Source organism: Bos grunniens, chromosome 12 (genome assembly GCF_055505025.1).
Source record: "Bos grunniens cultivar Pamir isolate PY7600 chromosome 12, Bosgru_T2T1.0, whole genome shotgun sequence".
Classification (NCBI taxonomy): Eukaryota; Metazoa; Chordata; class Mammalia; order Artiodactyla; family Bovidae; genus Bos; species Bos grunniens.
In genome coordinates, this window is record NC_141176.1 from 52119477 (window position 1) to 52143977 (window position 24501).

The following is a 24501-nucleotide window of genomic DNA, read 5'->3' on the forward strand; positions in this document are numbered from 1 at the left end:
TAAGAATTGGTTGGCAGACTGAGGCCTCCAGGCACAATGGAGATAATAAGCAATGCCCAATGCCTTCGAGACCCCCCTGGGTGACCTTAAAAGTAAATGATGTCCCATTGTCAATTTGAAATGACCTGGGCAAGCCAAATCTCAGAATGATTTCATGGAGCAGTTTTTTTTTTTTTTTTTTTTTTTACCACCTCGTCAGCCTTCTCAGTCTGGGTGGGAAAGCCTTCAATCCATCCTGTGAATGTATCTATCATGACTAATAGGTATTTATAGCCTTGAGAAACTGGCAACTGGGTAAAGTCCATCTGCCAGCTTCCTCCTGGGTAGGTCCCATGCTGATGGAGGGGCTGGGCAAGCTGGGGTCTTCGATCTCCTTGGGGGTTGTTTAATTGGCATGTGGGAAAAGAGGAGACTACTTGCTTTACAGTCATATTGGAGGCCTGTTCCTCTGAAGGACCTTTTTAGTAATCTTTGGAGGGCGTTTTTCCCTAAATGAGTGGTGGCATGTAAGGAGTTAACAAACTTCCATTGGAGGTTCCCAGGCAGAAAAAGGAGTCCCCACTTCTGGAACCACCCATAACATCTTCTTGAAAGCCCTCACTCTTAGCTTTAAGAGTCTCACCTTCAATATATGAAGGAGTTTCTGGCAAATTAGTCTGCAAAACTAGGGTGGCAACCCCTATTAGGTCATTGTTCTGTAATGCTGCTCTCTTAGATGCCTGATCTGCTGCTTGGATCCCTCCTGCCACTTCTGTGGTCCCTTTTTGGTGTCCTTTACAATGGGAGACTAAAAACTCAACAGGCAGATGGACTGCCTCAAAGAGCCTAAGGATTTGATTGCTATATTTGACTGGGGACCCTTGGGTGGTCAAGTGGCCTTTTTCTTTCCAAATAGCAGCATGTGCATGTAGCACCAGAAAGGCATACTTGGAGTCAGTGTAAATGGCTACTCTTTTTCCTTTTCCCAGCTCTAAAGCTCTAGTCAGGGCTATGAGCTCAGCTAATTGGGCTGAAGTACCTGGTGGCAGAGGCTTAGCCTCTATGGTCTCAAAATTGGAGACCACTGCATACCCGGCTCTTCTTTTTCCATCCAAGACAAAGCTGCTTCCATCAGTGTGCCAGATTTCCTCAGGATTGGTCAGAGGATCTTCTGACAATCCCTCTCAGTGTTTTGTCCAGTGGTCCAAGGTTTCTAGGCAAGAGTGAAAGGGGAGAGAGCCCTCAGGGGTAGGCAGGAGGTTAGCTGAGTTAAGAACCTCACAAGGGGATATAGTCAGGCCTGGATTTTCCATCAGCAGTATTTGATATCTGAGGATCCTTTGATCAGACATCTATAAATGGCCTTTCCCATTCAGGGGTTGTTTCACTTGGTGGTTGGTAAAAATAGTTAATTTGCCCCCAAGGGAGTTTTAAAGCATCTTCTATCAGAACTGTGATAGCTTCAAGATTTTGAAGGCAGGGGAAGATCTCTTCCCAATAAGGGAGTAGGACACTCAGGGGCCACCAGAAACTGGTGGAAAAATATTTGTCCACTCCAGCAACAAAGAAGAGCTCAGGTGAATCTTTTTGTAATTGTTTTTCCTGTAGCACCCAAAATGGTACAGGTTTGAGAGGAGAAGGCTCTGGAGTAGGAAGTCAGGACAGAGTAGGCAGCCCCTGTGTCAACCAAGAAATTCTCGGGCCTACCTGCCACATCCAGTTGCACCCTTGACTCCATCCCAGTGATGGTTATCTATGACAGGTGGGCTGGCTGGAGCAGGCCACTTCAGTCCTGTTGAACCATTGTGAGGGAAGGCTTGGCTCTTGACCTTGAGGCTCTTGGGACCTGAGGGCAGAGTGCCTCCTAGTGTCCCAACTGATGGCATTTATAGCAAGCCATTTTAGGATACTTGTCACAGTTTGGACACTCTTTGGCCCAATGTCCCACCCGTCTACAGATTAGGCATTTGCCTTGCGCCTTGTCCTTCAAAGACTTGGAGTTTGCCATAGGGCTTCCCTGGAGTGTGGCCAGCATCTGGGCATACCTTGTCTCTTTCCTTTTCTCCCTTTCCTGAGCCTTGGCTTCCCTCTCCTGTTCTCTGTTACAAAAGTTACTGGTGGCTGTCTGGACCATCTTGTATAAAGAGGCAGCAGAGTCCTGCTGCTTTAGCTGTTGTAACTTTATCTTGATGTCTAATGCACATTGGGACAGGAATTTGTCCTTTAAAATCACCTGTCCCTTGTAAGAGTCTAAGTCCTTTAGTAATCCTTTGGAGGGTCTCTTTTAGCCTTTCCAGAAAGGCAATGGGGTTTTCAATGGGCTCCTGAGTTATTGCTGAGACCCGGCACAGTCCCACAACTAATAGGCTTTCTTCTATTTTTATGGGTGGACTTCCTTAGGAAGTGAGTCTCTCTGAAGCTTATCCTACCCAGTACTGTTGTAACCTGACAGCTGGGCATCCCCAGGTCAGGCACAGACCCCCGGGCATGCTGAGTCATGACAGCCTCCTGGAGTTTAAATCCCTGGGCAGGTCAAGGCATGTCAGCCTCCTGAGAACTGGGTCCCTGGGCAGGTCGTGGCCTGTCGACCTCCTGGGACCCCTGGCCTGGAGTTGGGCATCACCAAGGTCTCCAGTGTGACCAGTGCTGGGTAGGATTAAGGGATTGTAATCTTAACTTATTGCCAGTTTGTCTGCCATGGATGGGAATAGATACCATGATGTAAAGCAATCCAAGCGGAACCTGGTGAAACAGCCCTAAACCTTATCCTCTTTTTGTTCTGAGAGGATGTAAGTCACTGATTTTCTCCCCTAAGCCTCCATAAGAACAGTTTACAATGTCTCCAGTAGTAAACATTTCATTGTCAGAGACCCACTCTAGGTAATAACAGAAGCAATGACAAAGGAATGGGTTATCTGGTCCTGTTAGGGGCCTTAAGAGTATTTTAATAATAAGTGGGGTGGAATGATGTTGCCTATAAGGAGGCAGGGTCCTGGCTGTAGGAGTTAATAAGTGGCTTAAGAACAAATTGATAAGAAGCAACAAACCAGATGTTCCATAAAAGTGGAGTGGAGATTTGATCCAGGGGTATGTTTGTAACTTTAGGAGAAGAATGGTAAGGGTTTGGGCCCAAACAGCCTGCAGGGATAATTCCCAAAGTGGCAAATGTTATCCCTGGAAGCCCATTTTCCCTTGGAGGGATGCCACCAACAGATGGACTTCTAACAGGCATTGTGTGCCTGTTACCTGCCCTAGTAAGTTCACTTAGAGTTGATGTTTTTGTACATGTTGTTGGAAACATGGAAGATGAAGGCCTAAATATCTAGAGAGATTGGATATTATACAGTTATTTCCCTCTCAAGGGCCAGCTATTTTCTGGTTGTCCCTCCAGAAGATTGTAGAGACAAAATCGTGGGCCCAGATGGGGCTCAGGAAAAGAGCATGGAACAGGAGGGAAGGGGAGAGGGGACAACTTTTGAAAGAATGACATAGCCCAAGGGCATAACATAAACTAAAATCAAATGGGTCCAAAATGACAAGTCAACTTTAACTAAACCTTGGTCCTCAATCTGTAAGCTAAATGATGCACCCAAAGGTGCCAGGACAGTTCCAAGGCACTGTCAAAAGGTGGAGGAGTGGGTGGTTCTCCAATTGTTGGATGACCCTCCCACTCATTAGCACATGAAATCACCCAGCTTGCTAAAACTAACCACACCACATTCCATGGCACCTTCACTCCCTTCTGTGATGGCCCACACTCTTGGAGTGTGGTTCTCTCTGAATCTAAACCTCCTACCTATCCCTGTGTCTTTCACTGATTTTTTTTTTTTCCCCAATGAGACATCAAGAACCTGAGCTTCATTAGGACCTGAAACCAGGCACTGTGGGTTTTGACCAGGCTCAAGTCCCAGTCAGATGCAACTGAGTGACTAAGCATAGCACAGAGTCCCTGCCATGTGGGTTTGAGTCCCAATCTTAGATAATCAGTTTCAAACACAACTTTAAGAAATGAAAAGATGATGACCTGCCCAATACTCTGTAAGCCGTGGCATAGATGGAGAGAGGAGCTGAAAGATAGGAGGAAACAGTGGTGGGGAAAACATGGTGAGGAATCCCCTTCATAACCTGCTGGAAAATCTGCTAAATACCTGACCTGTGCTCATAGTTTTCATTGGCCTGATCCTTAGATCAAAGAAGATTAAGGACAGAAGAACCCCCACCCACCTGGGCGACAGGTACTAAGTAGCCCCTGCCAGAGTCCCTCAACTGCACCCACTGCTGCTCACAGAGAGTTTGAGAAAAAAAGAAATGAAAGATTGTAAAGGAATTAAGATTTTGTTAGCCATATGTCCTTCCAGCCATAGGGGTGAGGACTTCCTACCCCAACCGGAGGTCTTCTGGAATCTGAGACTGAACCACATGAGCTTTCTGCTGAGTTTGTTTTTGCTGTCCTGATTTCCAGCATGCTGGGCTTCTTGTCATTTCCACTGTGCAGGGCTTTCTTCGCATTCAGCTTCCACCACAGGAGTCTTTGCTGAGTTGGGCTTCTGCTGTGCTTGGCCTCTGCCTTGAGCTGAGGTTATTTCAGCCAGGTTAAACCCCAAAAATGGCACCATATATTTCAGGGGTAATTTCCTCAGTTCTGTCTCACCACAGCAAAAATTTGAAGTGACGGACAGACCAGTGTTACAGCTCAGTTTTATTTGGCAAGCAAATTAAAATACATTCTTGAGGCATGAGGGTGGGCCGACCCAAAAGAAGCGAAGAGAAAAGAATCCCACGGCTCAATTTTGACTCCTCTTTTTATATGTTTTTTTCTCTTCCGCCTGAGCCCACCCTATGTAAATTGGGCTAGCCAGGAGGGCTGTTTGCTTCATCTGAGGCTCTTAACCTTTGTTCTTCACCTTTGCTCCTTGGATGTTTCTTTGTTCTATTTTTGTGGGCTTTTTCCTTTCTTTGTCTTTAAGCCAGCACTATTTTGGACTCCTTTTTCCTATTCTAGCTACCTAACATTCCCAAACCCACAGCCCTTACATGTCCTGCATTGGCAGGCAGGATCTTCACCACTATCATCACCCGGGAAGCCCTCTTCTATGCATCAGTCAGTCAGTCAGTTCAGTCGCTCAGTCGTGTCCGATTCTTTGTGACCCCATGAACCGCAGCACACCAGGCCTCCCTGTCCATCACCAACTCCTGGAGTCCACCCAAACCCATGCCCGTTGAGTTGGTGATGCTATCCAACCATCTCATATTAACCTCTAAAATTAAGTCCACTGACAGAAAGGGTAACTCCTGGCAGCATTCGACTGGGGAGCTGCCATGGATCTGCAAGAATAATGTATTCCCCAGCCCTCACCCTTTTTCCCTTTCCCCTCCTCTACTCGGAGAAGGTGATGGCACCCCACTCCAGTACTCTTGCCTGGAGAATCCCATGGACGGAGGAGCCTGGTGGGCTGCAGTCCATGGGGTCGCGAAGAGTCGGACACGACTGAGCAACTTCCCTTTCACTTTTTACTTTCATGCATTGGAGAAGGAAATGGCAACCCACTCCAGTGTTCTTGCCTGGAGAATCCCAGGGACGGGGGAGCCTGGTGAGCTTCCGTCTATAGGGTCACACAGAGTTGGACACGACTGAAGTGACTTAGCAGCCTCCTCTACTCACACCCTCCAGTGGAGCTCTGGAGCTCTGCACAGAGCTGCCATTTCTGTCCATGGGAGGCAACCTACTGTGATGCCACAATGTAAGCCATGGTCAGACCACATGGATTCAAGTGCCATGTACCTTTGAGAAAGTTACCTTGGCTCTTTGTCCTTCAAGTTTCTTGTCTCTCAAATGCAAATAATGGAAATGCTTACACCAAACATTTGTTGTGAGTATTCAATGTAATAATATATGTAAAAAATAGGTGGTCAATAAACATTCTCTATTCGAATAACCATCTTCATCCCCATCTTCTTCATCATCATCCCCATCATTACCCTATTATTATTATATACTTCTCTCAGAATATTCCTCACTCTTCTCAGAATATCAACCCTCAAGTTTGACAGTCCATCATCCTCTCTGTGAAAGGATTAAATCATCTATGGCAACCAGTATACTAAGTAAGGAGAATAAGAGGACAAATGCATAGGGGCCACAAATACACTGCCACAGCCTGAACTAGACCAGCATGAGAGAGGCACGCTGCCACAGCCTGAGTTAGAAGAGTTCATCAGCATGAGAGAGGCCAAGCACTGAGTGCAAAGTTGAGTGGGGAATGAAACAGGATATCCTTGAGATCACTAAAGGTTTCATGTCCAATACAAGGGAGCATTCTTTAGGAATGACTCATCTGTGCTTCAGGCCCACTGCCTGGTTTCACGGATGAGGAAAACAGGGTCCAGGAGGAAATGGCTTGCCCAGGGAATTCACATCAGAGACCAGAACCCAAGCTTCCTGATGTCCAGCTCAGCTCTCTTCCATGGCTCCCCAGCTGACTGACAAATTGTACCAATTCTTATCCAGGTTGAGGGGGAGGGGAAGGCAGGCTGAGTACTGGGGCCTCATTCATCGTGGACAATTCCAGTTGCATCTACCGGTAAGTTGACTTTCTTCCCATCCTGTCCTTATTTCCTTGTTGGTCAGTTCCTCTTTCTCTCCCAGGTCACAGTCAGGCTTACAAGAAGATTCAACAGTCACAGTTCTTAAGCAATAAAATGAAGGTTCTCAGGGTCAAAACCCTTCTCAGGCCCCTCTCCTCCCTCTCTTACTGACCACACTTCCTCTGGGTTCTCATCCTTTCCATGTAGGCCCTTTGACAACTAGTCCTAGAGTCTCTCCCTCAAAGCCCTTATTTCCCTGTTTCTCTGTCATCTTTTCTCTCACCCTCTGCAGGAAATCCCTGTCTTCCCCCTTCTATCCAGTCACCTGGCTAGCCCTCCCTCCTGTAAATCTCAGTTCTGTGCTCCCTAGCTCTGCATCTTTCTGAATCACTCCCACCCACCACCAGATGAGCCCCAAGAATCTCCCTTTCTGGTTCCTGAATGTGTTTTTCCATCTCTGGCATTCTTGGCCTTACCACACTTTTTATAGTTTTGCCTCCCTAGTACCTACAGTCCTTCGAGGGCAGTGACCATCTGCTCTCACATCCCTGGGACGTAGCATAGTGCCTGATCCAATACTGGATCTCAGCAAGCATTTGTTTGAATGAATGTAGCACAAGTGAAGCTCTCCCAGCTATGCCATTAGGTCCAACTGCCCCTGTTTGCATGTCAGTGACTTAAAACCCTTTCATGAATTCTTTAACACATTATTGATGAGGGGATTTTTGCAGAAACTAACCTGGGTGACCAGCTTGATTCGTTATGTAAGTGAATATTGAAATGTTTCTGGTCAATAACATTCAGGTAACAAAAGATGTATTATAATAATGTTTATGGTCAATATGCTGTTAATTGTTGAAACAAGCAGCAGTGTTATGTTCTCTTCTCCTGACTGATTTCCAAACCTCCTCTCATGAGATATCCCCTCATTTCTTTTTCTTTTTTTCCCAAAACTTACCATTTCAAAATCATCCTTCCAACTCAAGTGGTCAAAACAGACTTGCGATTATGGGGGTTGCACAAATTGTGTAATCGTTGAGCAAATAGGAAGTATAATTTTTGCAATGACAAATACACAGAACTAGTGGTAGGGAGGTCTCACTGCATCAAGGCACATGCTATAGCTGAACACAGGTGCCCTGGAGAACCACACCTCCACACTTGGTCACTCACTCACTTCTCGCTGCCCGAGAAACTCTCAAGTTGCCTCTGATGCATTCCTCCTTCTGATTTCTACTTCCTCCTTTCTCCTCAAACCTCCAGCCCGCCTCCTCATTCTCACCCTCAGCAGCTGTGACCTTACTTACCCTTTCACTGGAAAGAGAAGCCACCCAAAGGGAGCTCCTGCAAGCTTGCACCTCTTCATATGTGCCCACCCTGTGGATACACTAGGGACCCTGGACCCTCCTCCTCTCCTGGAAAATGCAAAGTCTCCCACCCATGCACTAGATCCCAACCCTTCTTACCTCTTCTATGACATTCCTCCAGCTGTTCTCCCCAGTCTTGTGCAACACCCATTTTTTCTCCTTATACTGAATATAGCCACCAGAAAACAACGTGTTCTCTTGTACTCATCTTAGGGGAAAAAAACCTCTCTCCCCAATTACTTCCACGTTTTCTCCTTCTCTTTATAGCAAGGTTCCCCAGGATCTGTCATGAGAAGTGTTCTCAACTCAATGTTCTCTGCTGTGACTTGAACTGACTCCAGTCATACTTTTGCCCTCCAAACTCCATCAACGTGAGTGCCCTCCACATTACTACAGCTATGGCCCAAACTCTTGTCTTCAGCTCGCTGATATGTAGCAGCATTTGAGACAGGTGATAACAGTACTTTTCTGTCACTTCCTTCTATGGCTTTAAGGACCCCTCACTCTCCTGATTTTCTTCCTACCTGTCTGGATACTCCATTCTGATCTTTTTTTTCTGGTTCCTCTTCCTCTCTCAAATCCCTAATTGTTGGAGTATCCCAAGCTTAGCCCCAAATTCTCTATCTGTACTCAGTTCAGTTCAGTTCAGTTCAGTCGCTCAGTCGTGTCTGACTCTCTGCGACCCCATGAATTGCAGCACGCCAGGCCTCCCTGTCCATCACCAACTCCCGGAGTTCACTCAGACTCATGTCCATCGAGTTGGTGATGCCATCCAGCCATCTCATCCTCTGATGTCCCCTTCTTCTCCTGCCCCCAATCCCTCCCAGCATCACAGTCTTTTCCAATGAGTCAACTCTTCACATGAGGTGGTCAAAGTATTGGAGTTTTAGCTTTAGCATCATTCCTTCCAAAGAAATCCCAGGGCTGATCTCCCTCAGAATGGACTGGTTGGATCTCCTTGCAGTCCAAGGGACTCTCAAGAGTCTTCTCCAACACCACAGTTCAAAAACATCAATTCTTCGGTGCTCAGCCTTCTTCACAGTCCAACTCTCACATCCATACATGACCACAGGAAAAACCATAGCCTTGACTAGATGGACCTTTGTTGGCAAAGTAATGTCTCTGCTTTTGAATATGCTATCTAGGTTGGACATAACTTTCCTTCCAAGGAGTAAGTGTCTTTTAATTTCATGGTTGCAGTCACCATCTGCAATGATTTTGGAGCCCAAAAAAATAAAGTCTGACACTGTTTCCACTGTTTCCCCATCTATTTCCCATGACTCCCTTGGTAGTCTTATCTAGATTTATAGTTTGAAATACCATTTTCATGCTGACCACTTCCAAAGATGTCTAATTGGCATCTTCAACTTATCATGTTTAAACTCTTGATTTATACCCCTAACATAGCTCCTTTAATGCTAACTACAACTCAGTTCTTTCAGTTACTCCAGCTGAAACTTTTGGAGTCATCTTTAGCTCCCTTTTCTCTTTACATCAACTTTGTCAGCAAATCCCATTGACACCACTCATTTTCTGCCCCCATCAGCATCTTCTATTATTATTAAAAACTCAAAGCCTCACACAACTACAGAATTCAAAAGGAACCACAGATGCTGTCAAGAAGGCCAAGGAACATAGACAACCTTTATACACAACTCTGCCAGACCCTCAGAGCCTCCTCATTCCCCACCTACACTGACACTTCTGCCCTACCCTCACGTTAGCTAATAATATTGCTTAACTTTTTTTGTTTAGAAATATTTACAGATGCACAGGAAGTTGCAAAGTACAGAGATCCCACATAATTTTTAACCCACTTTTCAATGATGTTACATCTTACATAACCACAGCACATTATCAAAACCAGGGAATTGACATCTGTGTATATGTATTGCTCCATGACATTTAATTAGGTGGTGGCCCCTGTAATCACCACTGCAATCTAGAGACAGAATAATTCCATCATGAAAAAGAAAAAATTTCTCACGCTACCCCTTTAAAATAAAAATTTCTCATAATCCCATCATCCTTAACCCCTACAAAATTGCTAACCTGTTTTCCATCTCTTTGATTTTTTTCATTTCTTTAATGTCATATAAATGGAGCCAAAAAAGTATGTGATCCTTTGAGATTGGTTTTTTCACTCATCGTAATACCCTTAAGGTCCTTATTGTATGTATCAATAATTTGTTCCTTTTTCATTGCTAAGTAGTATTTTGTGGTACAGATAGTCTGGAGTTGTTGAACCACTAATTTATTGAAGGCCATTTTGATTGTTTCCAGTTTTTTTTTACCATTACAAATTAAGTTGTAATGAATAATCCTGTACAGGTTTTTGTGTGAATATACTTATTTCTCTGAGATATTGCCCAGGAGTGCAACTGCTGGGTTGTATGGTAAATGCATGTTTAGGGTTTTATGTCTGTTTGTTATTTTTGCTTTGTTTTAGAAACTGCCAAACTATTTTCCAGAGTGGTGGTACTGTTTTACATTCCAAAGTGTTTCCAGAATCCAACCACCTGTCCTGCTCTCTTCTCTCCCCGGGATCACTTCAATAGCACTATGACCACAGCTGCTCCTTGATGTTCTCTGCCCTACCCCTTCAGTCTGTTTCAATCCAGCAACCAGAGTGATCCTGGAGAAATGAAATTCAGATTGGGTGACTCTGTCTGAGACCATACAATAGCTTCTCATGTCACCCTGAGAAAAGCCAAACCCCTTACTATGACCTTGATAATGTGTCAGTCCTCTGACTCTATTTCCAGTGACTCTCCCCATCACTCACTCATTATCACTCACTCACTCACCATCCTTCCCAGCTAGGAAAACAGCCCCCTTGCCCTGCCCTCCACTTTTGTTGATTTCACATTTGCTGTGCCCTATGCCTGGAGCAGCCTTCCTACACACCTTATTCCCAAAATCCTTGGGTCTTAATTCAAACACCCCTCTCAGGGAGGCTTCCCCACCCACCCTACCTCCCTACCAACCTCCCCTGCTATGTTCTTCTCCTCAATATATTTATCACCCCCTGATATGCCACATGCTAATCTCACCTTCTTACCTCTCATCCTTCAAGCATCCTGAAGGCAAAGATATGTGTCTCTTTTGTTCTTGTGTTTACTGCTGGTCTAGAATAATGTCTAGAATAAAGGCACATGATAGATGAACAAAGAACATGTTTTAGGGGAATGGAGGGATAAGTGAGTTGCCGGGAGCAAGTGTGAGGAACTCTGCCGTGGCAAAGGTCATGAGGAAGGAGGCTCGGCATACGCAAAGGCGGGATCGAGCCTCAGGAGTCCCCCTGGAAATTCTCGAGCACCTACCCCCAAAACCAGAGTCTGCCTACTTTACTGCTTTGTGCTCTCACCTACACCTCTGACTTTACAGGGGGCTGTCCCCCACCACCTCTCTTTGAAAAACAGTTAACTTACAGCTCCAGTTAATAAAGTTCCTGGGCGTGACAAGAGTGTTTCAACCTAAAAACTCCTTTGGAAGTCCTCTAGCCTGCCTGAATAGGTTCTTCCGGCCACATGTGATTGTTCACAGCCTCCCAACCGTGAGAGGCATGAGATGTTCTAAACTGTCTAAATACAGATTCCTTTGAGCAGTTAAAAGATTGATTAGAAATTGTATTGGTGAAGGGTTTTTCACTTTTTGGGCCAATGTTTGCTGCTAAGTTTCCATATCTCTTACCTACTGTGTCCCTGGCAGTGTATTGATGAATATAATTGGTGTATAGGAATGTAAGTAGTAGCTTTAATGTTTGTAACCTTGGACCCTTGAATTAATTCTTTTTCTTGCTATAGCCCACCACACCTTTGCCCTATAGGAATGCAACTTTATCTAATGCTTTTGGAGGGTGGCGCCTGACTTTAGAATAATCATCTTCAGAGAAAAATAAGTGTTCTGAAGAAGGATCATAAAATGTTAACAGGCCTCTTGGCCAGAAGATGATGTAAATCACCTAAACTTTTGCATATGATAAGTTTGAAAGCCTGGCTTCGATTAGGATCAAGGACTGCTGTCCTTGCGTGACTCTACCCCTTCCCCCATTATCCTCTATGCACAACTTAAGGTATAAAAACTACTTTGGAAAATAAAGTGTGGGCCTTGTTCACCGAAACTTGGTCTCCCCATGTCATTCTTTCTCTCACCTTCTGGCTGAATTCCCATCTTGAGCGTGGAGGCTTGTCAAGCCTACTAATTTTGCCTGGGCTTCTAAGATCTGACCAGGGAGGCCTTAGTGTCTCCTCCCCTTCAGGAAGACGGGAGGACACCTGCAGCCTACGTAGGTGACACAAAGTCCTTATTTTGGAATTTTATTAGCTTTCCACATAAACCAAATTATTCAGCCTCTTTTCTCCACTGAATTTCCTCACTGAGCTATCCTTATTTGATCACTCTTTATATCTCTAATTCTATCACATCCTGATCGCTGAAGCCGTCTCCCCTTCGAAACCCCTGACTCCACCGGGGCTGGACCCCAGTAGTGAGTCATCAGTCACCAACTGCAGAAATATGATTGCCAGCATTTCATGTTTGTTCACAACATCCCTGGGTGGAATGCCACTCAGAGCACATTGAAATGGAGGTCAGAATAAAGCACCAAGACCATTTAAAAATGTTCCTGGGAATTAATGACAAATATATGTTTGTAAATGGAATCATCAGTAGCGTACCTGGCCACTCAGCTAGAGTCCTGTGCATTTCTATGTCACTAGAATGCAACTCTGGAACTGACCCAGTTCTGAAGTGTCACACTGGTACACACAGCTCAGGAAGCTGAACAGGAAACCACAAGTTTATTTCCTGATAAGGTGGACAACAAAGCCATGTAAATTTCACATCCACCCTTTGGTTGTCCATCCAAACACAAAGATGGGCTCCTTCACTCCTACAATGACTGTTTCTCAAAGCCCATTACACTTTGAACCAAACTTATATTCAGTAAGTGATAGCATTTAACCAAAAAACAACAGGCAAAGAAGTTCAAAGCCTATGAAAAAAGCTTGTTTACAGATTAGCAAGGCATGGCATGGACCTACTAGAAGAAAATCCTAAGGAGGCTAGTTTACACTTGCATGTATGTGTGCATGCTAAGTTGCTTCAGTTGTGTCTGACTCTTTGCAGAGCAATGGACTATAGCCCATCAGGCTCTTCTGTCTATGGGACTCTCCAGACAAGAATACTGGAGTAGGTTGCCAGGCCCTCCTACAGGGGATCTTCCCAACACCGGGATTGAACCCATGTCTCTTGCATCCCCTGCCTGTAGGCAGGTTCTTTGGCAGTCAGGTTTTTTACCATTAGCACCACCTGGGAAGCACCAATTTATACTTACTGGTATTATTGCTATTTTTTTTTTTTTGAGTGCTTGCTCTAAAAATAGTCAATAATAATATAGCACAGATTACATACCAAGGACTATTCTAAACACCTCATTAACTCAACCAACACACCCCAAGAAAACACAACGAGGTAGATAGTATACTGGGTCCCCAAATTACACAAAATTTTACTAATGGATCCAAAAGCACACAGCCAGTGAGCGAGGCCCCCTGACCTTGAACCTGGGCAGCCTGGCCCTGGAATCTGCATTCTTCACCTTTCCTCTCCATTTTGTGCTGAAGTCTCTGTTAAAATGTTATCCTCATTATCTCATTTGATGTTTAAAACCAATTCAAGAGGTAACAGAAGAGGAACTGAAGTTTAAAGTAAGTAGACTGGGAAGTAGTAGCAAGGGTTTGAAACTCAAGTCAGCCTGACTCTTGAAGTCCATCCACCTGGCCTCTTCTGGCCCCTCCTACCTTTTCCTACCTGGCTCCCCCATTGGAGGACAGGTTGCTGTCCCCAGGACCACCCTCACTCCAGCCTATAAGGCTCCACACACAGGTGAACCTCTCTTTCCTATACATTTCCCTCAATTATGCAGTGTTAAATGAAAATATCTCCTGCTATATCAATAAACAAGAAATGCCACAGTCCTCAGTGGTTTCTGGCCTCCAAATGTGAATGAGGGCCCCCAAAACTGTGATCCGTCAGATGCTGCCATGCCCCATGATGAATGCTGAGGAGCTGGGGGAATGCAAAAAGCAAGGTAAACAAGGAAACTGGAGTGGCCCTAGATAGCTGAGGTGCATATGAATGGAATGAATTCAGTGAGCCCAGGGGATACCTGATCTTTGATGTTCAGACTGCCTGCTCCCTTGTTACAAACTAGTATATAGCCTGACTTCCCCATCAGAACTACTGAGATGCTGTCTCTCAGGCTTGGAGTCCTAAACATTCCCACCAAATAAAATAACTCTCTACTTTCAGGTTGTCACTATATGTTTTAGTTAACAGTAGGAAAGTAAATGTGACTTGTCTCTTTCTTGAGGCTTTCCTTTGAATAAAATCTACCCTCAACACTTAACTCAAATGAAGCTTGTACTGATCAGGCTTCAGACTAAGATAAGAATCTCAGAGAGCATTAAGGATATATGCTTGACTAGGAAGGTCTCTTTCTGGTAGACATAAACCATATCCCATGAGGGGTCATCTTGATCTATGAGTAAAACTGGCAAAACCACAGTAGCCCACATACCGCTTGCGTGATTTCTGACAAGTCTCGTCAACTCTGTACCTGTTTCCCACGTCCAAAAACATACCTCCCTCGTGGGGTGTGAGAGGAGTCCTTGAGCTATTTACAGAACACAGTGCTTAGAACATTTCCCAGCACAAGGTAAGTGCTCTATAAGTGTTTGCAATTGTCTCAGTGAACTTCGGGAGTTGGTGATGGACAGGGAGGCCTGGCGTGCTGCGATTCATGGGGTCGCAAAAAGTCGGACACAACTGAGCGACTGATCTGATCTGATCTGATTGTTATCACGATTATTAAATGCCTGGGTCACTATCCCTACATGGAGTGAGGAGGCAAGGAGTGAAGAGACAGGCTTCTCATCACTTCATTCCCAATCTCCTCTCAATCTAGAAAAACTTTATGCCACTAGTTTTCAAGAAAGCTTGATTTTTGCCTCATGGAGTGGAGAATTGGGGTTGATTTAATAAAGCTTGCTATGTATAGAGTGTTTTTCTTCCTTAAAAGACCTCTGTGCAACCAACAGTTCTTTCCATGACACTGAACAAAGAAAGAGTTTTTAACAGGAAATTTTTGAAAGAAATGTCGTGGGCCTCATTTTCAGAAATGGCTGAGCTGGTTCAAGACTGCTTACAGTGAGAAGTATAACACAAACTACCACAAAAATGAGAACTTCTAAGGTACAAGAAAATGAACTTCATTCAAATGCACCCCCCCCAAAAAAAAGCTATTTTTCAGAATTTGAGAGTAAATTTGCATTATTCCAAATGCATTGCATGCTACTTCTTAGGCTTCTTTTAAAAGAAATTTTAAGAGAAGAAAAAGAAAAGGGAACAGTGCAATAAAAAAAAAAAAAAGCATCGCTTGCTTATTTGACTCACACTATCCACTGACGATTTCCACCTCTCTTGATGGAAACGTCTGTTTCCTCCTTCTTCAGTGGACTGTTCATCTTCCTCATTCAGAAATCTATTTCCCAAGCCATGGATTTTAACTTATTCACATTTAACTCTTTTCTGGGCTTCCCTGATAGCTCAGTTGGTAAAAAATCCGCATGTAATGCAAGAGACCCTGGTTTGATTCCTGGGTGGAAAGATCCCCTAGAGAAGGGATAGGCTACCTGTTAGGGGAAGTACACTGACTGAAACCACCCATGCTGGCCAGGCACCATAGTAACTATTTGCATGAGTTGCTTTAGGACAGGAGGTCCTGGTAAGGAACACAGAACTAATAAGCCACCACCAACCGGAAGAGTTCAGGAAAGGTCAAAAGGAGACACCACATGTCCGACCACCTCCCAGAATCCTTCTCTCTGGCATCCATCTTGGCTGAACAAGGAGTGCACCACCAGGAAGGGCTCTGAGTCAGAATGATTGGCTAAAGACAACCCAGAAACTAATCCTATCACCATAAAACCCGAGACTGCCATGTGGCAGAGCTGTTCTCCTGGGTTCCCTTACCCTACTGCTCTCCACCCAGGTGCCCTTTCCCAATAAAATCTCTTGCTTTGTAAGCATATGTGTCTCCTCAGACAATTCGTTTCCAAACATTAGACAAGAGCCCAGTTCTGGGCCCTGAAAGGGGTCCCCCTTCCTGCAATATACCCACTCCAATATTCTTGGGCTTCCCTTGTGGCTCAGCTGGTAAAGAACCCTCCTGCAATGCAGGAGACCTGGGTTCAATCTCTGGGTTGGAAAGATCCCCTGGAGAAGGGAAAGGCTACCCACTCTAGTATTCTGGCCTGGAGAATTCCATGGACTGTATAGTCCATGGGGTCGGAAAGAGTCAGACACGCTGACAGACTTTCACTTTCATTTTCAACCCTTTCCTGGCTTTGTGCACTAAGAAAAGCTCTGAAACATAGGCAGGAAATGCCTTCTGCTACCTACAACTTCAGTAACATCTGAATATGTGCTTGCGTGCTAAGTCCCTTCAGTGGTGTCCAACTCTTTGTGACTCCATGGAGTGTAGTCCACCAGGCTCCTCTGTTCATGGAGTTCTCCAGGCAAGAACACTGGAGTGGGTCACCATTTCCTCCTCCAGGGGATCTTCCCGATTGGAAGCCAGGTTCTTTATCACCACAGTCACTCTTAATATTGCAACTTCAGATGAAAGGATTTTCTCAGGAAATTATGAAAGAAATCAGATCAGGGGTTGAATACCTGCATGGTCGGAGATGAAGGGCTTTTCCTGGGTAGTGTCAGCTTGAGGACAAGACCTCCAGCCCTGGAGGCAAACCATTTCTGTCTGGCCAACAGTGACTCCCCTCAGCTTCCCAGTCTGATTAAAAGATCAGCATTTGTACCTACATGGCTTTCATTTCTAGATGTCTGGTCTGTATTTGACGTATAAGACATTGGGCTATTTACAGGTGGGGGCTCTGTGATTCTGCCCCATGACTGAGATATGCTTCGCTGATGGCCCCATCTTGGATGACAACTCAGCAGGGTCAGTCTGGAGCTGTGGCCTCCTCAATGTCGATGACTCACACACAACCTTGACTGTAATGTAACCTCTGTAAACAGTGCCACCATCGCTTTGACTTCTGGTTATCACACACAGCCTGTTCATGAACACAGATAAGAAGAGCTGTGTCCAAATTAAGCAGATTGCTGTTGCATTTTCTTCATTAGATTGAGGAATTAAGTTGCCCAGTTATGGGTGCCCTGAAGTCCATGGTGGTCAGATTTATACAGTTGAACAGGATTTGTGTTGCTGGATGAATCCAGAGAACACATACACTCAATCTGCATTTTATTCCTGCAGCTTTCCTTGGTTCCAAGAACCCTCTTTGAAGTCAGTGCTCTTTAGTTCAGATGATAAGCACATTATTTTAATAAGGTCAGAACCATTAATCTATCCATTTGTCAATTAATGTCACTCAGTTCCATGTCACAGACTGTACTAGTCCTCGCCAATTGTCTCAGAAACTACTGTAGGTTACTAAGAATACCAACTTATGAACGTGCAGCCAGGTCAGCACAAATCTACCATCCCAAGAGATGAATCAAATCAAAGCATCCATTCCACCCCCAAAAAGTGGAGGGAGGGTCATAGTCCTGTGAAAATAGTTGCACTGAAGATATAAGTGTTCCATTAAAAGTGTCATTCACCCAGTGTTTATAAACAACTGCAAGCCAGCACCTATACTAATATTGCATATACAGTGTCAGAAGATCAGAGTCTCAGGTTCACACAATTAGTGACGTCATCATGACCAAAGCCTTCATGAATTTTCTTTACAGCCTTAAAGCATAAAATGCAGTAGCACAGGCTTTGCCTCTAGAGTAACTGTGGCAAAGTTTACAATGCCATCAGAATGTATTATATCAATAAACTGAGCACGAAGTCTGTCCACCAATATAGATCATTTTAAACATGAAAACATAAAGAGCCTGAAGTTGTTATTTTCCCATATCAAAACAGCAAGAAAATGAATGTGCTGGCCCAAGGGCAGGCCTCATCCTGTTTCAAGGGTAGATATAGCCCCATAATGAAGACAAATTGATCAAGTTCCTTTTTGCCAAATGCCACGGATTAGTCAAATCACACAACTAACTCTCCTGGTTCTAAGTAGAATTTTTATGGCTAGTCCATAGGAATAAGATGCACTCATATATTAACGGAATTCAATAAATAAGCATTAACCTTCTAATTCAGGCTTAAGAATATACTATCCTCTGGAGCTTGAATTCTAGACAGCCATTGATCAAAGAATTATACAAATACATATAAAATCCCAGATGTGATAAATACTAAGTGTGAAAGGTTTCTAGTCCTAAAAGTGCAGAAAATAATTGGGATGTATCAGTATTGTGACTACATTGATCAAGTAGAAATAAACGTAATATTTAATTTTCAGAATTCTTGTGGAGATTAAATTTTGTATATACAAAAATGTATTTTTAAACTATACATATTTAGATAAAAATAGGGATCATTTTACTAAAGTGGACAGACTATATTGCAATAATAAGTAATAAGTAAAATCTTCCCAACCCAGGGATCAAACCCAGGTCTCCCAAATTGCAGGAGGATTATTTACCAGTTGAGCCACCAGGGATTCCCAAGAATATTGGAGTGGGTAGCCTATCCCTTCTCCATGGGATCTTCCCAACCCAGGAATCAAACCAGGGTCTCCTGCATTGCAGCTGGATTCTTTATCAACTGAGCTACCACAGAAACCCATAGTGGAGTGGGTTGCTATGCTCTCCTCCAGGGAATCTTCTTCCCAACCCAGGGATTGAACCCACATCACTTTACATCTTCTGCATTGGCAAGCGGGTTCTTTACCACTAGAGCCATCTTGGAAGCCCCTTAGTTAAACAGATCAAAGGTTTATTCCTCACTCAAGTATAATCACTGTCAATCTGGAAGCTCTGCAGGGCAGTTCCATTCAAGCACAAAGTCAGGAATCCAGTCCACTTGCATCCTGGGGCTCCAGAATCTTAAGATGTGGCTTCTATATCATGGTGGCGACAAAGACCCTCAGAGCAAGGGATCACAGAGTCATGCACTGGCTCTCAAATGTTCCATCTTCCCATACGGGCACTAGTAAATGCTGGGGAGAACTTGGATATTCAGTAAAGACTTCTGCCATGAGTGGAACAAGCATGATACTTGAGCAAGTCATCCAGCTTTTCTAAGACCATTTTCTCATTGATCAAGTGAAAAGGGTGATTTATCATCTCACAAGGCTTAATATGAAGACTTCATACATTGCAAGGAACCATAGAAAGGGCTCTTACTGCTATGTCTACCACAACCACCAATGACACCAACACCAGGGAGGAGAGTAAAAACAGCTGAAGAGTGATAGGCCTGGACTGCTTTCTGTTGATGAAATAGGCCTGCCAGCCTGGCACCTAAGAATGGATGGCATGGTAAATCACCAGGGTGGGTGGGGGGAGACTAGGAAGGGGTGGGTGCAAACAGCACTGAGACAAACCAGTACAGACCCTGCCCTCCCACTAACCTCCCGGAAAGCACCACTTGATTTCTGGGTCACTGCACATTTACCTAATTTTCCTACTGGGCTAATCTAAAATTGTCTAATCCAGTTAACAGACCCAGTTTTAATTTTTTAAGAAAGCTAAATATATCAAGTTACTTGTATTTTCTCATCCGGAATCATACTATTCGAGGTCAGAGATGAAGTATATTACTTGTTCAACCGGCATTATTAGTCCCTATTTGACCCTCAGAGAGTCAATGGCCCTGAGCTAAATTACAGACCCTTGTTTACCTAACTAAAAACCAAGAAACCTATAAAGCAGCAATTCCTGGTTATCATTATGGCTCCCAGTCGTCTTTGTGAAGATGGAAACTCAGGTGATATTTATCTGTTTGAGAAATATTGTGCTTATTTATACTCTCTTAAGCAACTATCCTCAGCACCAATATATCTGCTTAATATGCTCCCTTTATTGCGTTGGTGATAGATTCAACCATTAGGTGCACAGCATGACAAATGGATACTCGGGGCCTTGTGCAAATGATGTCAGCCTCTTCATCATGGGTTTTAGCTCTCTATCTGCTCACGCAGGCTACTCACAGCTAGAATGAAGAAAGCAGTGTGCTGTTACATTAAAGGCAGTACCAGAAGCAGAAAAAAAGGATATTTCTGTAAAAACAAGTAGAGGTGAAAGAGAATGAAATAAAAGTAATTGATTGTAAGAAAAGAGTCTCAGAGAGTTCAAAGAGCAAAGATAAAAAATCTAAAGGCTTGGGAGATTAATTTAACTACTACAAAAAAAGGTGATTCTGAGAAAAACAACCTACAAGATCAATTGAAGAATAGATGGCTGTTTCAGAAAACAGAATACAATTGAAAATGCTGAGAGGGTAGAAAGAATATGGTAAACAAAATAAGTAAACACTTATTTACTTAAGAAGTTGATAGCCAAAATGTGTGTTCTTGTTAACCATGGTGACCCAAAGCAAATTAAAAAGCCCAGTAACAGTACATTTTTGTTGCCTATTAAGAGAAGTTATAGAATCTTGGGGGCTTTCCCACAAAACTAAACCTTGAGAAATCACACAAAGAAAAGCAATTCACTCTATGATCTTGGTAGAAATTCATTCTTAACTAAGTAATAGAGAGTATATTTTTAGCCTATTTTATGAAAATTGTCTACATATTAATATTACATCATATTATGAAAATAAATACATTGGGATATTTCAAAAGGTGCTCATGCATATGTGTATACATACATATGTTCTGTGGGAAGGACCACAGGCGGTCACTCACATTTTGAACATGTGTAGGCAACAACTTGTATGTGTTTGGTGTGTTTACTTATGTCTGTGTGACTTGAGTGGTTATGTATGTGGTTGTACATATGAATGATGTGTAAGTGTGTGCCATGTGTGTATGAAAGTATAACAGTGTATATGAGTATATGTGACTCTATGCAAGAGTGTCTGTCTGTCGGAGGTATAATTATGAATACATGCAACTCTATGTGTGAACATGGATGTACATGGGTGTATGTGCATGTATGTATGAGTGTACATGTGAGCGTGCTGTGAGTGTGCATGTATATGCACATGGCCACATGTAAGCACGTGTAAGAGCTCTTGCTAAGAGTAGATCACTTCTAATAAACCAGACAGTAAGGTGTTTCCATGGCTTAGAGGAGACAAAGAGCACAGATATTTAAAGGGGAAGTAGCATAGCAACTGGCTTGTTATGAGATCACTGAGACCAGACCATATTCAGTACTGAAGTCATTTCCTAAATGGTCCCCTAGGGACTGAGGCCTGCTTTCCTCACCGCACTATTCACTGCACTCTTTATCCTTATTAGCTTAAGAAGCGGAGAAGGCAATGGCACCCCACTCCAGTACTCTTGCCTGGAAAATGCCATGGACGGAGGAGCCTGGTAGGCTGCAGGCCATGGGGTCACAAAGAGTTGGACATGACTGAGCAACTTCACTTTCACTTTCCACTTTCATGCATTGGAGAAGGAAATGGCAACCCACTCCACTGTTCTTGCCTGGAGAATCCCAGGGACGGGGGAGCCTGGTGGGCTGCCGTCTATGGGGTCGCACAGAGTCGGACATGACTGAATCGACTTAGCAGCAGCAGCAGCTTAAGAAGGCCAAAAGACTCCAGCAGTAGCCCTTATTCCCTCCTAACCAGGTCTTTCCCATTTCCAGGCACCTCACCTCCTCTGTGAGGAAGGAGCCAGGCTCCACCTGTTCATCCCTGCCCGGGACATCTTCCAAACTCATCAAAAACACTTTCATTCAAGAAGGCTTCCCTCCCCAGCAGTCCCTCACACTGACCTCCCTCTCTCTCAGCGTTAAGACAGCATTTAGCATTTTAAATTACAGATTAAGTGTACAAAGAGATTAAATCACCTAATGAGCTACTCAGGGTGATTATAACAACAGTTAACTTTTCCTGGGGCTTCCCTGGTGCCTCAGACAGTAAAGAATCTACCTGTAATGCGAGAAACCTAGGTTTGATCCCTGGGTCGGGAAGATCCCCTGGAAGAGGGCAAAGCAACCCACTTCAGTATTCTTGTCTAGAGAATCTCCATGGACAGAGTAGCCTGGCGGGTTATAGTTCATGGAGTCACAAAAAGTTGGACATGATGGAGCAACTTTTATTTTTAAGCACAACTTTTATTGAGAACTTACTATATGTCTGGCACTCTGACAAATAAGCCTTTTATATACACCTAATTAATTGTCACAACACACCTTTGACAGAGCTACAAACAGGACTATCATTTTAAAGGTGTTGGGGAAAGGCTTAGTCACTCAATCATCTCTGACTCTTTGAGACCCCACTGACTGTAACCCACCAGGCTCCTCTGTCCATGGGATTTTCCAGGCAAGAATACTGGAATTGGTTGCCACTTCTTCCTTCAGGGCATCTTCCTGACCCAGGGATCAAACCTGTGTCTTCTGCATTTCCTTCACTGCAGGCAGATTCTTTACCCACTGAGCCATTGGAGAGGAAAGTGAAATCCAAACAGTTTGGGTAACTCATCCAAAGTCTTTTTATTTTCTGTCTATGTTCTCTGCTATTCATACTGATTACATAGCATTGATCTGTTCTCAAATTCACAGATTTTATCCTGTCTTCTCCACTTTACTATTGAGCCCATCCAATGAGTGTTGCAGTTCATGGGGTCACAAGGAATCAGACATGACTTAGCAACTGAACAACAGTAATAATGAGTTTTTACATTAGTCATTGTATTTTTTAGTTCTATAATTTCCTTTTGGTTTCTTTTAAAAATAATGTCTATTTTATCTCCTGAAATTTCCTAATTTTTTCATTTGCTCAAGAGAATTTGTAATTCCTTGAGAAACAGTTTCCTAATGCTACTTTTAAATTGTTGGTAGATCATTTCAATATCCGATTCATCTCAGTATTAGCATCTGTTGATTGTCTTTTCAAATTTATGTTTTATTTCTCCAGTTCTTGGTATGACAAGTGACTTTCTATTGTACTCTGAGCATTTTGGATATTGTACTATGAGACTCTGGATCCTATTGTATCTTGTTTTAAGCAGACAGTCCCCCTGGTGACAGTTTCCTTTGAGCTTTTTAGTGCAAGGGTGTATATATTTAAGTTCCCTCCAGGCCCTGCCAATACCAGCATGGGAAGAGTAGGGCATTGACTCACCCCTCCTCATTATAGAGTGGGTTCCTAGTCATCTCCCCCTCCTGCCCTATTGACAATTTCCTGATGAGAGGGGTACCAACTCCCACCCTGCTGGGCTCTGCTGCCACCAGGAGACGAGAGGGAGAGGGATGGAGTGTCAACAAGCCCACCTCCAGCCTCCTAATTCTATCTTGTTGCTATTGGATGGGGTGGAGGCTAAGTTCCCCATTGAGCCCAGGGGAGAGCAGAGTACTGGCTAGTCCTGGCGTGTACCATCTCCTTAAATTTTATTGCTGCTGAGTGACGATGAAGACTCAAGTCACCACTGGACCCCACTGACACTACCCCAGCAGAACTGGTTCCACTAGACAGGGAACAAAAGATGAGCCGCCCATCTGGTCCTGATGACAGCACTCAGTGGAAGAATGGGGGGTCTGCTTCTATCATGCATGGGACAGAAGGTCAGCTTCCAGCTCAGCCCTGCTCATACCACCCTATGGAGTTAAGGGAACAGGCTGCCTGCCTGCTTCCACCCAGCAAGGGGGTGGAGGATAGAGGGGGCATCTTTCAGCTGGTGTTTGGCTACAGTAGGGGAGATGTTTTCAAATGTTCTTGGCCCTTTGCCCAGGGAGAACAGGCTTTCCTTGGAGCTTTTTATATCTGTGCCTATTGGTGGTTCTGGGTTGGAGGCTCGTGTCGTGCCTGTTCAAAATAAATATATGATAAGGTAACCCAGGGGCATCCCCAGTGGCTCAGTGGTAAAGAATCTGCCTGCAACACAGGAGCCACAGGAGATGTGTGTTCGATCCCTGGGTTGAGAAGATCCCCTGGAGGAGGACATGGCAAACCACCCCAGTATTCTTACCTGCAGAATCCCATGGACAGAGGAGTCTGGTGGGCTACAGTTCATGGGGTTGCAAAGAGCCAGACACAACTGAGCGAATTAGCATGCACACACACAAGGTAACCCAGGAACGCATCACTGTGTCATTCCTCAAGGTCTCACGGTCTCAGGCAGCCCATTCTTTCACCTTTCACAGATTTCCTTTGCTTGTTTGTTGTATCAGGTCTGTTCAGTTGTAAAGGGGGGAACCTTGGAGGAATGGAACTACTCTATCTTGGTGGAGTCAGAAGTATCCAAGGTCTTATAAACTCATAACTAGTAAGGCCAGAGTCTGAGCCGAGGAGGTCTAGTCATAGAAAATATTATTTAAATCACCAAGCTAGCACTAGTCATGATAAAAAGTATTATGTGTATGAGTTTGCTAGGGCTGCCATGACAAAATACCACAGACTGTGTGGCTTAAATAACAGAAACTTATCTGCTCACAGGGGCTTCCCTGGTGGCTCAGATGGTGAAGAATCTGC